General features: G+C 49.7%; 1 protein-coding gene across 3 annotated transcripts in view; it reads left to right on the plus strand.

The window, feature by feature from the left end:
- The window catches only part of TPST1 (tyrosylprotein sulfotransferase 1), a 60,886-nt gene that overhangs the window by 26,955 nt on the left and 19,291 nt on the right, over nt 1–14,640 (plus strand). For 2 of the 3 annotated variants that reach the window (XM_078873769.1, XM_078873772.1), the window contains exon 2: nt 8,862–8,941. The exons of the other annotated variant lie outside the window; for it this stretch is intronic. The gene's annotated coding sequence lies outside the window, so the exon portion shown is untranslated. The remainder of the gene's footprint in view (nt 1–8,861; nt 8,942–14,640) is intronic. 3 annotated transcript variants of the gene reach the window in all.

Raw genomic sequence — 14,640 nt, forward strand, 5'->3', positions numbered from 1 at the left:
GCCAGTGCCAACCTAGTCTCTCGAGTTCCGATTAGAAATCTTAACTAATAAATTGTTTTTTTAATTAAAGACGTGAACCCGGTATGTTCGAGAGGGCCTGCAGCGTGCAGAGGGGACGATCTTCCACCGACGACATTCACACCGGGGCCTCTCCCTCCGTCTCGCCGTTCTGGGCGCGGAGTTCAGGGCCCCGTGGAGGGGGAGCGCGTTTCCGTTTCGGCGCCCCATTGTGACTTTCATCTGCCGCTCGCTTCTTGTCCCTACGTGATTTTCAACTGCCCAATTTAAGCAGCGGCTTTTGGCCAACCCATCGAACAAAGGCGGTCACCACATCGCGCGGCGCTTTCAGATGCACTTCTGCGGCCACCTGGAACGCTCTTCCTTCCTCTGTGCACTTTAAAATCATCTCGATTGAAAACTCATTTCTTTTAGAACTCCTTTATGCGTTTTTAGTTTGTCCTTCCCCCGCACCTCCGATTAGCACGGTTGTCTACGTACAGTGCAAACGAAGTTCAACATACATACTCGCATACAAGGGGTGCACACAAAGGCCTTTTGCTTCGTCAGTAGGGACCGCGGCGTGGAAGGACACGGGCGTTGTTGTGACTGGCCTGTGTCCAGGCGTGTCGTCTATGGCAGTGACTGCATGGACAGCTTCCCGTTATCCCTGCGTCGCCTTGACGCCCCGCTGGGTGCAGCGTCAGCTCTTCCGCCGCGGTAAATTGAGGCCTTGAAAGCGCCGCTGATTGTGCATCATCAGCTCGTTATTCATGCAGCACGCGGCTGGGGTTTGGCGATTAGGCAGGCATGTGTGTGTGTGGTGGCGCACACGGGAGCTGCACTATGAACCCGGCGACACGAGTTGGATTCCCCGCTCACGGCCAACACCAGTAACAATTAATTATCTGAACGGGTCGTGGGCCTTCCCTAGGTCGACTCGGCCTCAAATGAGTACCTGGTGTGGTGCGTAAAACATCACCACTGGGGAGGCAAAGGCGGCCGGGCGTGCTGTTGACCACCCATCCCCTCATGTGCTGTGCCGGCCTTCATAGGTGCTCGCTCACAGCACTTGCCCGCTCGCAGCACTTGCCCCAACAGTCTGTTAAGGCTATATGGGGGATCTTTGTCTTTGGTGGCGCACACCTGTGATCCAGCGCAAGGAGGGAGGGGAAGGGGGTGGGTGAATCGAGTGGATTCGTGATACTCCAAAAAGTTGTGCACTGTGTCCGTGTAGACCAGGGGTGGGGAACGTCCGGCCCGCGGGCCGTATGAGGCCCCCGAAATCATTTGGTCTGGCCCTGCCAAGGTAACCGCAGGTGGGGCTCTAAATTCAATAAATCTAGGAGCAAACCTGGAAAAGCAGTTGCGAGTAGCAACATCATCAATACCGGCTAACATAATCACACGCCTCGCCAAAGAGAGAAGCAGTTCCAGCCATCGCATTAGGGGCGAGTTAATTAAATGTTTGACCAAATAAGTTGATAATTTTGTATGGCCCGCGAATGAAGTTATAAATATCCAAATGGCCCTTGGCAGAAAAAAGGTTCCCCACCCCTGGTGTAGACTTTGCGGGTTTTAACCGCAAGCGTACACTCTCCGAGTGCTCCAGGTTGGACCCCCGTGCGAAAAACGTGCGTGAACGGAATTGGCCAAACCGTCTCGGCGATGCAGGGACCGCCCCGGAATGAGTCCCGGTATTCGGCGATGCTTCCATGGCTGAATAAATGTCTACTGCTGCTGCTGCTGCAAACTCGTGCCAACTGTCCGTACGAAGGTGGAGTGGACGATATCTAAGAGTGGCGTCCGTAAAGTTCACGTCAAAGGCCAGTGTGCGCACACTTTGGCAGCTGAAGGACAGTTTTATTTTCCCGCCGTCACGGTTCAAGGGTTCCAGTCGGGTAAGAGCCCCAGAAACCTGCTCACAGCTACTTTACTCTTCCTTGGCAAGCGCAGTGTTTGTCAGCAGAGTGCGATGAGACGTGACTGCTTGGCCTTCTGCTTTATTAAAGCGCTAAGGGTTTAGGCTGCAAGATTGTTTTTTCATTGTGCCCGCAATGAACTGTAGGCATGTACGTAGAACTTTTGTCATACCGTACGTAGCCAACCGTGCTAATCGGGAGGTTGCGGCGGAAGGACAACAAACTAAACACCAAAAGCAGTTCTCAAGCACTGCGTTTTCAATCTGGTTTTACAAGTGCATAGCCTCCAGTGGCTTCCTAATATTGGAAGGAAGAGCATTCCAGACGACCAATGGCTAGACAAAGCCCGCTGCGAGGATGACCGGCGTATGCGTGATGGTTTATGTGCTCCTTGATGAACTACAACGCACGCCGCAGGGGTTTCTTGAAGGGGGTGAACGTGTACCTGATACCCGGACGGATGTGTGCATGCGGTGTGTGTGTGCGAGTATATAGAGTGGGCAGTGGTAGTGCAGCGATTAGTGCTCTGCATTACGAACCCGGCCACCTGGGTTCGATTCCCGCTCACGGTCAACACCAGCGACGAACATCTGAATCAGGTCCTGAGCCTCCCCTAGGTCGACTAAGCCTCAAATGAGTACCTGGTGCGATGTGTAAACATCGCCACTGGGGAGACCAAGGCGGCCGGGCGTAGTGCTGGCCACCCACTACCTCGTGTGCCGTGCCGGCCTTCATAGGTGCTCGCTAACAACACTTGCCCCAACAGTCTGTTAAGGCTACACGGGGGGGGGTGATTTTTGTCTTCGTGGCGAATGGCGGTTGTTGTCCTTGTTGTTGTTGTGCTGTGATTGGCAACTATTCTGTGTCGGGAAAGTTGATCTGCAAACACAAATTCGGCTTCTCCAAAAGCAGTCCCAACCCGCTCTCTCGCCCGCCTCCTTTATTTAATCCATTTTTGATTTCCGGTCCGGCTTTGACAGCTGCCCAGGATATAAATAATCGGCCGTGTTTTCCAAAAGGTCTCCCCTCAAATAGATATCTTGAATTATTCAGAGCTCTCGTTGTGCGCGACGTTTGCTTTGCTCGCGTCGTAGCAACCAATAGAAATGAACGACAGCTAAACGACCGAAGAGCTGAATGCCAAAAACAGGGTTGAATATAAAATAAAATAATAATTTTCACCTCCTTTGTCAGTCCATCTGGTGGATGGACTCCTTGTCAGGCATGGGGATTTTGTGACCATACCTTAGCGCGCTGTTCAATGTGGGTTAGTGAAGGGAGAGCACACGGACCGGTTCGAATATCACTCGCCACTGATGTTGGCCTTGTCCGGGAATCGAACTCTGATCCCCGGGTTCATCGCGCAAGTACTGTGCCACCATGGCACCCCGATGTACTTACGATCAAGTATTATAGTTTCCAGTGCACATCTCTGCTTGCAGGCAGCGGGAGAAAAAAAAATAACAACAGTTGCGTTGTCTCGAGGTCACGGCAGTGGAGGGAACCGTTCTGACGACACGTTTATATTTACGCGATCTAACCCAAAAAACCTAATATTATGGGCGTTCTAAGATTGTGGCATAAACCAGATTGGGGGAAACTGGCTGCAGACTGTGGAAGGCAGGGGGAGAGAGACGGCTCTGCCCCGGCCTGTCGGCCACATCGTGACCACCCTGGATTAGCCAGGGACACTAGACTCTCCCTTTCCGACCTCCTTTCACCCCCACGCGCACAATAATCACAGGGAATCCATCAAACATCCCCAGAGCAGCATCCTCCCGGTAAATATCCTGTTTCTCCATTGGCTCGGTGCTGTGTGAGCAGGAAATGAGCACTTGGACTTTGTGGCGGTATAATGACGAAAATTAATGGCTGCAGTTTGAGAACACCAGGCTCCTTTTCCCGACGTCGCTTTCCAAAACGTTTTAAATGATAGTTTTGCATGCGCAGCTTCCGTGGGTTTTTTTATTTGTACATTCATTTTGTGCCCGTGTGATGGTAACCGGCAACTCTGCGGTGCATTATGGGTGACATGGAAGGCCCCTTTACCACCGCCGCCACACGGCGCAGCTGATGGCAGCCCAAAAAAGATTTCTCGTGGATGCGGTGTGGCAAGCGTGCTGGGACATGGGTATGAAGCGGTAATGGGGCTTATTAAGTGCGGTCTTGTCTGTGAGCCCTTGCGGTGTTGGCTTACTGCTCTCTGTCAAGGGGACCATTTCCCAAACTCCTATAGACGTATACGCGAAGCTGAGCAATGTCCGGTTCAGAATCTTTTTCAAGGGCGACTCGACTGACGGACAACAATGTGCACCTTCGTGCCATCGCCACGACTGAACATAACTCTGATAATCGTTTTTTTCAGAATTTAATTGGCGTGCGTGTTGCACGCTTTCCCGTTTCCCCCCTCCGCCCCCGATCCGGCATTTGGCTCGAGAAGCCACCGTCAGCGCGGTGGTGAGCGTCTCGTTGTGGACGTGGTAGTGATGGACGTGCCGGTCGCAGCAGCTTCCTTTCCGACACAGCAATTGGCCTTTGGCTTTCCGGTCGCCAGCTTGCGCAACAGCATTGTCTCCAGCGCAGGATGTCCCGAAGCTGGGGCCTTTGCTTGCACACCTCGCCCACGCTAGCCCATGCTCGCTCGCGTAAAGCTCGCCCTCGCACGACACGGCCATCCTGCCATTGGGAAGTAGAGAAACCAGAAAAAGGAAGTCGCCTCGTGACAGCCAACTGTGGCGCAATGCTGCATTCGCAACTCCGCACGAGGCTTGCTTCGTATTTACTTTATGCTTTAAAAAAAAAATCACAATCACCCCTAATTGTGCCCTGAATTCATCGGATCTCAGAAGCTAACGTGGGTTCAGCTTACTTAGTGGTTGAATGGGTGACCACCTTGACTTGCCAGGCATCGTAGGTGTGGAATTGTGAGGTGGCCAGTAGACAGCATCCTTGAGTTTGGCACCCTCCTTTGTGGAGTCGGTTTTCTCAGGATTCATCAATTTGCTTCCACACGAACCCAGATGCCCATGAATGGGATAGAGCCTACGCAGGACCCTCCGGGGAAACGTCTTGAAACTCCAGAGAGGCTATAATGTTTGCATAACGCTATTATTTATATTACTTCACTTTATCCAGGAAATCCTTGTTGCTGATGTTTTAGTTTGGACGTCTCTGCAGTCAATGCTCTGGCTGTCGGCACAGCTTTTATGGCGTTGGCGGTTTGTTTACTATCGCTGTACAGTAATCAAGGTCAAGAGGACGTCATGCCGTCAATACCACCACGCCAGCCATCACTTTGTTTCTCCTGTTAGATCTCCGTTTCTTTCGTGTGAAATTGAAAGCCGGCCTTCAAGCTCCGCTCTTAAAGAGTTCTCGTGGTTTTTTTGAGTTGGCTGTGAATGTGAAGTTTAGAAAAAATGTCGTTCAGACGAAACAACTGCTGCTGCCGGCTGCATCATTGCTGCCTCGTTAGCAGTCTCCGTTCACCGTATCTTTGTTGTCGGCGTGCGGTGACGACTCTCTCTCTCAGGTCATTGCTCTGGACTGTTATACAATTCGTGGCCTGTGTTTCTCCCTCGGATGTCGCATTGTGCTTTTGGGTTTTCGAATTATAAAATAAATGTAACAAAAATAAAACTGTTTTTATTTTAACAGGGTAAGACCCACCTGAGCCACATAGCTCCTTTTCAGAAGCAACCTGGCCACAAATGATAGCTCAACAAAGTTCTCACGTGGACATTTATCGCACACCAAATACTCTAAAACGCGCGATGTTGATTCTGAACGCAGGAGGGAAGAACTGGAGGGCCCAGGGAAAAATTAATGCGACTACGGGGAGAACATGCAAACTCAGAATATAAAGGCGTCAGGATCGGGATCTCACCACTGCTGGAACGAGATGGAGAACGAGGCTACTGAGAATGCAGCTGTTACAAAAAAGGGAAGGATGTAGGACGTAGCATGGCTGGACGATGTTTTATGAAGTGGTGGTGGGGGGGGGCCGTGGAAACTTGGAGCCCCGAATGGGCAAATATAACTCGGATGCGGTGCCAAGTTTTGGCGTTTGAAATGCAGCCATTCACACTCTGTTCGTGAATGTGCGTGTAGATTTTGGCGAGGTTTGTTTTGTGACAATTTGTTGATGTTAACTGCTTCGCTAATACGCCAGAACACATGGTCACATTTGTTGCAGGAAGTGTGTTACCTGCTGTGCACCAGAACTTGTTATCTCTTCATGGAAAGGTTTTCTCTGGGCATGCTGGTTTTTTCCCACTGCATTATTTTTCTTCCAAACACGGTTCGGCTAAACATTCCCAACCTTCACATGTATTTTGATACCGAGGCAGGCATTTACTTGGCAGAATGTATTACATTATTCCTGACTGAATTACTAAATTATTACTGCCTGTGTAACAATGCAGTAATAAAGAATATACGATGCCACTCTCCCCATTGATTAAGAAAGCATTTGTAGATTGTCACTGCCACTCTTCATCGAACCTCAGAAAGCATCGAACTACAGTGGAAAAATACCTGGGAAATCTGCCTTGCGATCTAACAAACACTGGATCCAAGACTATTCCTCTCAACTACCACCTAGGGCTCTACCCTGCCACGCAAACGATGCTCCGCTGTGAACTGCGTCCGCACAGCTCACCGAAGGTGCGGCCACCTACTCCGTACATGCAAGATAGAATAATCTCCAACGTGTCTGCGGGAGGCACCAACACAATAAGCCATTTGTCCAACTCGTGCTCGGGAGGCCCGCGTTGAACAAATTCGCCGTCTCGTGAAGCCATCGGCCGGATTTCAAATGTCGACATCGAATTACGGTTGCTACACAAAATGTCATCCGTACAACAGAAGAAGATGTACTGTGCATATACTTTAACGCGTAGGTTTTTTGCAGCCAACACGATGATCCATGTATGGTTTTGGGAATCTGGTGCTCGATTTCACCCGAGTTCGCTACCCGGCGCAAGCTCGGAGCAGTTCGGGTGAAACACCGTCGTACGTTGAATTCGTTCGTGAAATGTCTTCTAGCTGCCAGGTGAGGGGTAGCTTTATCAGTCAAAATTTGATGTGTCGGCACGTGTAGATAAGTAAAAAGTCTCTGAGTTGACTTTGGTTGTAAATGTATATCCGGTAAACGTAAATGTAGAAAAAGTATGACGAGCGCATTGCAAACAGCCTTGTTTCTCATCAACGTTTCTGTTGTGAGAGTATCCGCGTTGGAGCAGACTTTACCGTATAGGAAAAAAAAAAGATTTCTGCGCGCAAAAAGCAATGGCATGAATTGTTTCGAATTTCACTTTGGCATGACAATGCTTCCATGAAAACGTAGCCATTTAATGCGTACAGGGAGAAAAAGGAAGCGCTCCAATCGGTTATTCTACGCGCCTGTTCCCTGGTTACCTGCACACCTGCGCACCTGTAATTTCCTCTGCAGGTTGACCTGGCGCTGATTTAGTGACCGCAGCACTGCTCAATCTTCTTCCGCAAACACGGCAGCGATAAAGCGGCACCGTGGCGGCGTGCGTGCGTGCGTGTTCTCGGCTTACGTTGGCAAACAGCGGGGAGAGCCTGCGGTCCGGCACCGCAGCCTCCCCGTCGAGTGACTGCTTCGGAGCAGCTGTGGGGCCCAAGGGCAGGTGTGGGTCACGGCACGAGAGAAGGGACCGGCGTGGTAGCCGTGTGTGTGTGTGTGCCGATGTATGTTGAACTTCTTTCGCACCGCTTGTAACCGGCCGTGCTAATCGGCGGTGCGGGCGGGAAGGACAAAAAAACTAAACCGAAAAATAGTGTGGTGTATGCTGGGCTAGGTTAAAGTGTGATGTAGGTGAGTGTGGTGGGATATCGTGGTGTATGCCGGGCTAGGTTTACCACGTGATTTTATATGCAGACTGCGATCTTTTTTGCATCTTCGCCGCGGTTTCCATTCACTCGTCACAGCGGCGTGCGTCCTGCCCACGTCCTGCCCACGTCCGTGCGCTTCTCTTCATAATTACTCTTCCCCCCCCCCGCCCTCTCCACCGGTCCTGTTGTATGCCGTGCTCCGCCACGAAACGTCTTGGTTACTGCCACCACCTGCGCCCGAACGTAACGGGTAAACATCCGCGTCCTCCGCGGCTCGCCGTGTTTGTTTTCGAGGGCGTCCCTGAAATGTTGAAGAGCCTGGCAAGCGGCAAAGCCAGAGAGAGATTGATTTGTTCCCCCCTTCTCTTAAGTCCACACACGCTCGGGCGTCAGGGGCGCGCACGCAGCAGCCGTGCCAGACGCATCTTCGGAGGCATCTGGCAAGCACGCTCCTCTTTGTCCGAGCGCGAAAGCCGCTTGCGCCGGTCTCTCTGACCCCGCCGTGCGCGCGCTCGCTGTGCGTGTCATCGCCGGGCACGCTAGGGGATTCTTCGATGGGCCCCGTCGCTGTGGCTGCTCGCTAACGTGTGGCGCTTGATTTGACGGTTTAAACAAACTTGACGGAGCTTAAATTTCGATTTAAAGCTTTCGTGACTGCAGGGATTCATCTTCTTGGTTCTTTCGGTAAAGTCACGTAGAAGGGAAATAATAAAATAATAAAAATTAAACATGATAAAATAATTCTCACGACGGCTGCTTGTGTTGTGGCCGAAACGTCGTGAGATTTATTTTATTATGTTTTATTTGTATTATTTTATTATTTCCTTTCTACGTGACTTTACCGAAAGAACCAAGAAGTTGACAGAGCTTGATCGCGACGGGTTACTTCCAGCTCGTAATTTTGACACGCGTATCACCGGCACCAATATTGTGTTGCGTTTCTTTCTTGTTTTGGCCGATTTGCAGTCCTGGGTGGTCTAGAGATGTTGAAACTAAGTTCGTTGCATTGATAAAAGGCGGTGAGCTAATGGCACCGTTGTTATGCTCACTCTGTGTCTCCCTGTGCCCTCGCCTTTCCTTGTGTAGACCTGACACGGAGCCACCGTGAGCTCATCCCCGGCAGAGGAGGCATGCCCTACCAGAGCCCATACGGCAGCGATTGAACGGTACGAGATGCACGGCCCATCGTAGCATTCACCACTGCCCATACAATAACCGAGCCGGTACTCTTAACACCAAATAGAAACCTTTTGCAAGGAATCAAGTCTGCATTAACCACACGTACTTGTGGTGAACATGCACTGACAATATACGTATTGTCTTGGAAACTTATTGACCTACACTAGAAATGGCACGTTCGCTCCCGTTACCCAACGATGGACCGCAGAGGGTTTGCTTCACCTCTCGCCACTTTATCTCAAATGATGCCTCGGTTTTTCCCAAAGGTTCTGCCTCAACAGGATTTGTAGTCCAGCGTGTGCCCCCTCCGCCGCTGGTACAATCCGTTTTGCTATTTGGCCCGTATTTAAATGACGTGAACGCGCGCATAAGGCAAACCCGAAACGTCGCAACGTAACAAACCTGCACTCGCCCCTACACACCGTCGTCTTTGCGTCCGTCACTACAAGCCTTGTATCGTTGAGAACAGTACTCGTGTATCGTGCCAAGTTGCACAATCGTACATCATTTCAGTCCTCGTTTGAGGTCTGCACGCCACGGTACATTACTACGACAGGAGTGTGAATACTGGGTCTGGGGGGGGCAGGGGCGTCTCGAACGTAACCCCCCTTGTATTCTGTCAAACGGAGTTCACGCTGCGCTGCATTTTTAACCTTAAACGCCTCGTCTTGTTCTCGTTCTCTGCAATATCGGACGCTTTTTGTTTTTGGTTGTGACCCATCGTGCGTACGCAGCGCCACGGATCTGCCGTCTAATATAGCCGGGCAGCTGGCAAAAAAACTGGATCCATCAGCCGTGTAACAATTACCAACTTAAACTTCTCGGAGCGAGGGGTCCGGGTGTACTGTGATGTGTTAGTTGCTCTGCAGCAGCAGTAGCAGCAGCAGTGGTCCTGCTCGCCACATCCGCCTGCGGTTGGATGAGAGTAAGCTTTTTTCCCTCCCATCTCGTTCGCCGCATCTACGAATGCATGAGACTAAAATAAGATTACTAAAGAAAGGCCATGAGCAGGATACGTGAAAAAAAAATTAAACGGACGTGTGTGTATTTTTTTTTACGCGCCCTATTGGTTTTTCACAAATGGTGTTTACTCACTGAACAGCGTGTGCTTGCACAAAGAATGAGTTGTAAAGCTGGTAACATTGCTCTCCGTGTGCCCGTATGCACGTTGAACGTCTTTTGGCTCCGCACGTAGCCAACCGCGCTAATCGGAGGCGCGCCATCGGCGGGACGGGGCACCCCAAGGCACGTGGCGATGGCTTTTAGCAGTGCGGGATTAAGCTAGTGCGGGGCCTGTAGCATATGTTTATAAAGGGGGTCCTACATTAAACAAAAAACACACAAATATTAAAACACGTTTTTTACTTGCATAGTAAAGTAGTTGTATTTTTTTCATTTGCTATACAGCCAGATAATACGACAAATCGCTAACCTTAAACACCCAGTTCATAAAAGTTGAAGGCGGTATAGTACTATAGTAATAGAGAAAGTTCAGAATCACTGAACCGGAATTGATCATTTGAAAGCATTTAGCGCGGGGCCCTTGAAAGTGCGGGGCCCGTAGCTACTACATATGTAACTACTACATATGTAGTAGCTACTTTTGCTACTAGGATAATCCGGCACTGGCTTCCAGGGGTGGAACCATAACCTCGCTGCATCGCATCGTGCGCGAAACAATCGTTGTGTAAAAGGTCACATGAAGGGAAAACGCCTTCCTCCTGTAAGCGTTGAAAGTTAAGGAAGATGAGTGAGAGTGCCTTCTGAGTTCTGTGCATCCACAGTCAGACGAGTTTACCGGGGAGCAGGGCAACTCTACAGTACTGTATTTGGTTAAAACCAGGATTATAGTTAAGTCCTCACTTCTTACTTTCGTACGGCTGCTTGTTGTAGATGCAGAGCAACAACTACACTTTCACATTCAGGCGGTTATCAAGCCAGACAACCGCGTCCGGAGCAGCGGGGAGCGTATCATCGCCGTAGTGTCTCCTTCGGATTTGTGGATCTGGGGCATTGCGTCGTTGTACGTTTGTGCGGTCTGTTCTGGACGGCCACAGGCGCGCAGGACAGAGGTCGCAAACGGGTTTTGATTTCTTACCCGTACCCGGCCGCACCAGGGTCGCAATCGGGTACCCGATACCCGTACCCGGCCGTACCCGTACCCGGCCGGGTATCGGGTAGGGCACGGGTATCGGGTACCCGATTGCGACCTCTGGGATGAAGCCATGTTGCAGGCGCGGGTGGGTTGATTCTAGGACCTTGAATTGTGAGAAGAGACAAGACGTTGGGAAATGAGTGACAAATGGTTACTCACCAGTAACTCATGGCTTACCCGTACCCGTACCCGGCCGCACCAGGGTCGCAAACGAGTACCCGTACCCGGCCGGGTACGGGTAGCCGGGTATCGGGTACCCGATTGCGACCTCTGGCGCACGACTGGAGAGGTTTTTTTTGTATTCGCCATTTGTGCGTCGGGTATCCGCATTTACTGCCATGGTTTGTGCAGTGGGATGCGGTTTAGGGTGGACCATGAACTTCGTGGAAGATCAAACTCGGGGGATCTTCTGTGTTGGGTCTCTCACTGGAAATCCTAGCTTCATATGATTTCCTTCAGCCTCTAAAGGTTGCTAAGTCACTGCGGTAGTGAACCGTAAAAAATGTTTTCAACGAAACCGTGACCTAGAATTTACGATGCTTTATCGAATCGCCCAGAGTGGCAGTGAGTTTGGGGGGGTGAATGGCACCGGCCCTCCCCCCCACCACGGGTCTCTGATGTCAGATGTCATTCACCGCTCGGGTCGCCACATGTCCCAGGTTCTTGGCGTGTGTTCCGGTGGCAGCGATTAATGAGCGCACCCAGTTGAAGGTGGCGGCGTTGCTGGCCTCGTAGTAACATGATCGGAATACTGCATTTATAGCGGAGTTGTCCGATAGGGGCACGGGGGTCTGAATGGTTACAACAACAATACAAAAGACGCGATAGGGAGTGCAAAGTATAGGAAACATCAGCACATCACTAAAGGCACGTAGGTAGAATTGTATTTTTCTACCCACGTGACTTTACCAAAATAACCAGAGTATGGATTCCTGCAGACACGAAAGCTTCAAATCAAGATAACATCACTAAACATATACACCGATAAAAAAACTTAACTTTTATTTTACCACATGGCGGGGAGCCCTATGCACACCGATGTTATAGCGGTGTCCGGGAATCGAAGTGAAAGCCGCCGGCTTCATGGTGCAGTGCGGTGCTAATCACCGTGCCCCAATAATTGCTTAGCCGCGCATCGATAAGCTGATCCATTTCTAAATATTACAACAACAAAAATCCCCCCAAAAACTTTAAACGATATACAGCATAGCGACACCTTTACCCTAGCATTGTGGTATAGTGGTGGTGCCAACCTGCAAAGTAAATGGCGCAAACCATTTTTGTTGAGAAGGTAGAGTAGTAGGTAGGTTAATGTGTAGAGTAGTAGGTAGGTTAATGTGAAGTCTTAAGCGTTGAGCGCGTGCTCAACCCGTGTGAGGACCCCAAGACAAAGATCCCCCGTGTAGCCTTAGGGCCGTCCATAAATGACGTCACGCACCTAGGGGGGGTGTCAGACATTTGTGACGAGGGGGGGGGGGGTTGAGAAATGTGACGTCACATCAAAATGAGCAACTTTAAATAAATATAGACAACACGTTCTACTTAATTAAATAGACTTTTTAATACATGTTTTCTCCTACAACATCAGAGTGCAGCAGCACATTAAATACGCACTACAATGACAATAGTTTAAAGCGATTTGAAGCATGTTTTATTTGGGGGGGGGGGGCAGAGCTTTGTGACGTCGTATTTGAGGGGGGGGGGTCTGACTTTTTGTGACGCCGTGTGACAATGGGGGGGGAGGGGGGGTCAAAAATCGTCCAAAATCGCGTGACGTCATTTATGGACGGCCCCTTAATAACAGACGGGCTTGGGGCACGTGCCGTTAGCGAGTAGCCACCCTCATGAAGTCCGGCAAGGACACACGAGGGGGTGCAGGGGGGACCACGCCCGTCCGTCCGCCTTTTGTCTCGCCCAGTGGCGATGTTTTCTTTAAACCTTGCCAGGTTTCTTATTTGAGGCCGAGGTCGACCTCCCTCCCCCCACCCCGCCACCAAACGCGAGCCCTCTCAAGCACCAGGAGACCCCCCCCCCCCCCCGATGGTGGCAGGGCTCCGGGAAGGATGGGAGGTTGTAGGTGATGAGTTCGGCGGGGTGGGGGGCAGAAAGATCGATGGCTTCCCAGTTGGGAGACATCTCGACCCTTGCAGCTCACCGCCGTCGTCGTGAGCGAGAGAGAGGAATGTGTGTGTGTGAGGGCGTGCAACGAGGAGGATGTCGCTCTTAGTTTTTTCGGTAAAGTCACGTAGGTAAAAAAATGAAATGAAATTTAAAAAAATATTTTATTATTATTTTATTACTTTATTTTCATTAATTTTAATTTCATTTTTTTTACCTACGTGACTTTACCGAAAAAACCTGAGAGTATGAATCTTTGCAGTCACGAAAGCTTCAAATCTAGAAAGGATGTCCGCTGCTCAACTGCTGCCCCCGTGGCGTTACTAGCACTGGGTCGCTGTGACGGGTGCGGCGTGTGCATTGTTATCGCCCTATCGCCTGCGGCTGTCATCATAGTCGCACGCATCTCGAGTCATGCCGCTGTCGGCACTTTCGGTAAAAGAATAAGTAATGTTTAAAAAAAACTTTTTTTAAAACACGCTTTTATGAAATGTACTAGTAATGGTAGAACTCCACGACTCCAGGAAGTGGCCCCGAGGCTTGCCATAACGTCATGGACCGTGGTGATTTACAGCCAACGTGAGTTGAGAGTGGATAATTAGACCCAAGCCGAAACATAACATATAAAAAATAATGTTTAAAAAATATGTATTTTTTTTTTATGATAGAATATAGTATTGTCATCAGTATGACATAAGTATACCAAGTTTGCAGTCGATGCGACATTGGGAAGATGGTTGAAATTGAGTTACAAGATTTGAGGATGCAACAGACGGAGTGAGTTAAATAAAAAAACGTGTAAAATGTTTACAAATATGTATTTTTTTCTTTTTATGATAGAATATAGTCTTGTCACCAGTATGACATAAGTATACCAAGTTTACAGTCGATAGCACATTGGGAGGTGGGTACAAATTGAGTTAGAAGATTTTTTTGAGGATACGACAACAAACGGAGTTAAAAGAAAGCGTGTAATAATCCTAATCACATTTTACCTGCGTAATTTGCACTGTATTCGTGCACGTAAAACGAAAACTGTACGGAACGTTTAGTGGTTGCATTGTGCCCACATGCCCAGGCTTTCGCTTGCGTGCGTATTTGAAGGAAGCTGTATATAGTTGTGTGTTTTGTGGTTCTTCAGAACCTGTTATCTGGAACCCCGGTTGCATGCGAGCAGCGAAACCACTCTCAGACTATCAGCTGCTCCAATCACCCCTCTGGTGGTTGATTCTTGCTTCGATGAATCGACGAAAATTGACTGCGTACGATTTATACACTAGTTTTGCAATAAATGTACGAGCAATTTTACGCGCACACGTCTAAAAAAACACTTTTGCACCACAATAACGATGGGAACGGATTTGGAATATTTCTGTCCTTATCACAACCCCCTGTTGAATTTTTACTTCGAGT

The sequence above is a fragment of the Lampetra fluviatilis genome, chromosome 37, assembly GCF_964198595.1.
Source record: "Lampetra fluviatilis chromosome 37, kcLamFluv1.1, whole genome shotgun sequence".
Taxonomy (NCBI): domain Eukaryota; kingdom Metazoa; phylum Chordata; class Hyperoartia; order Petromyzontiformes; family Petromyzontidae; genus Lampetra; species Lampetra fluviatilis.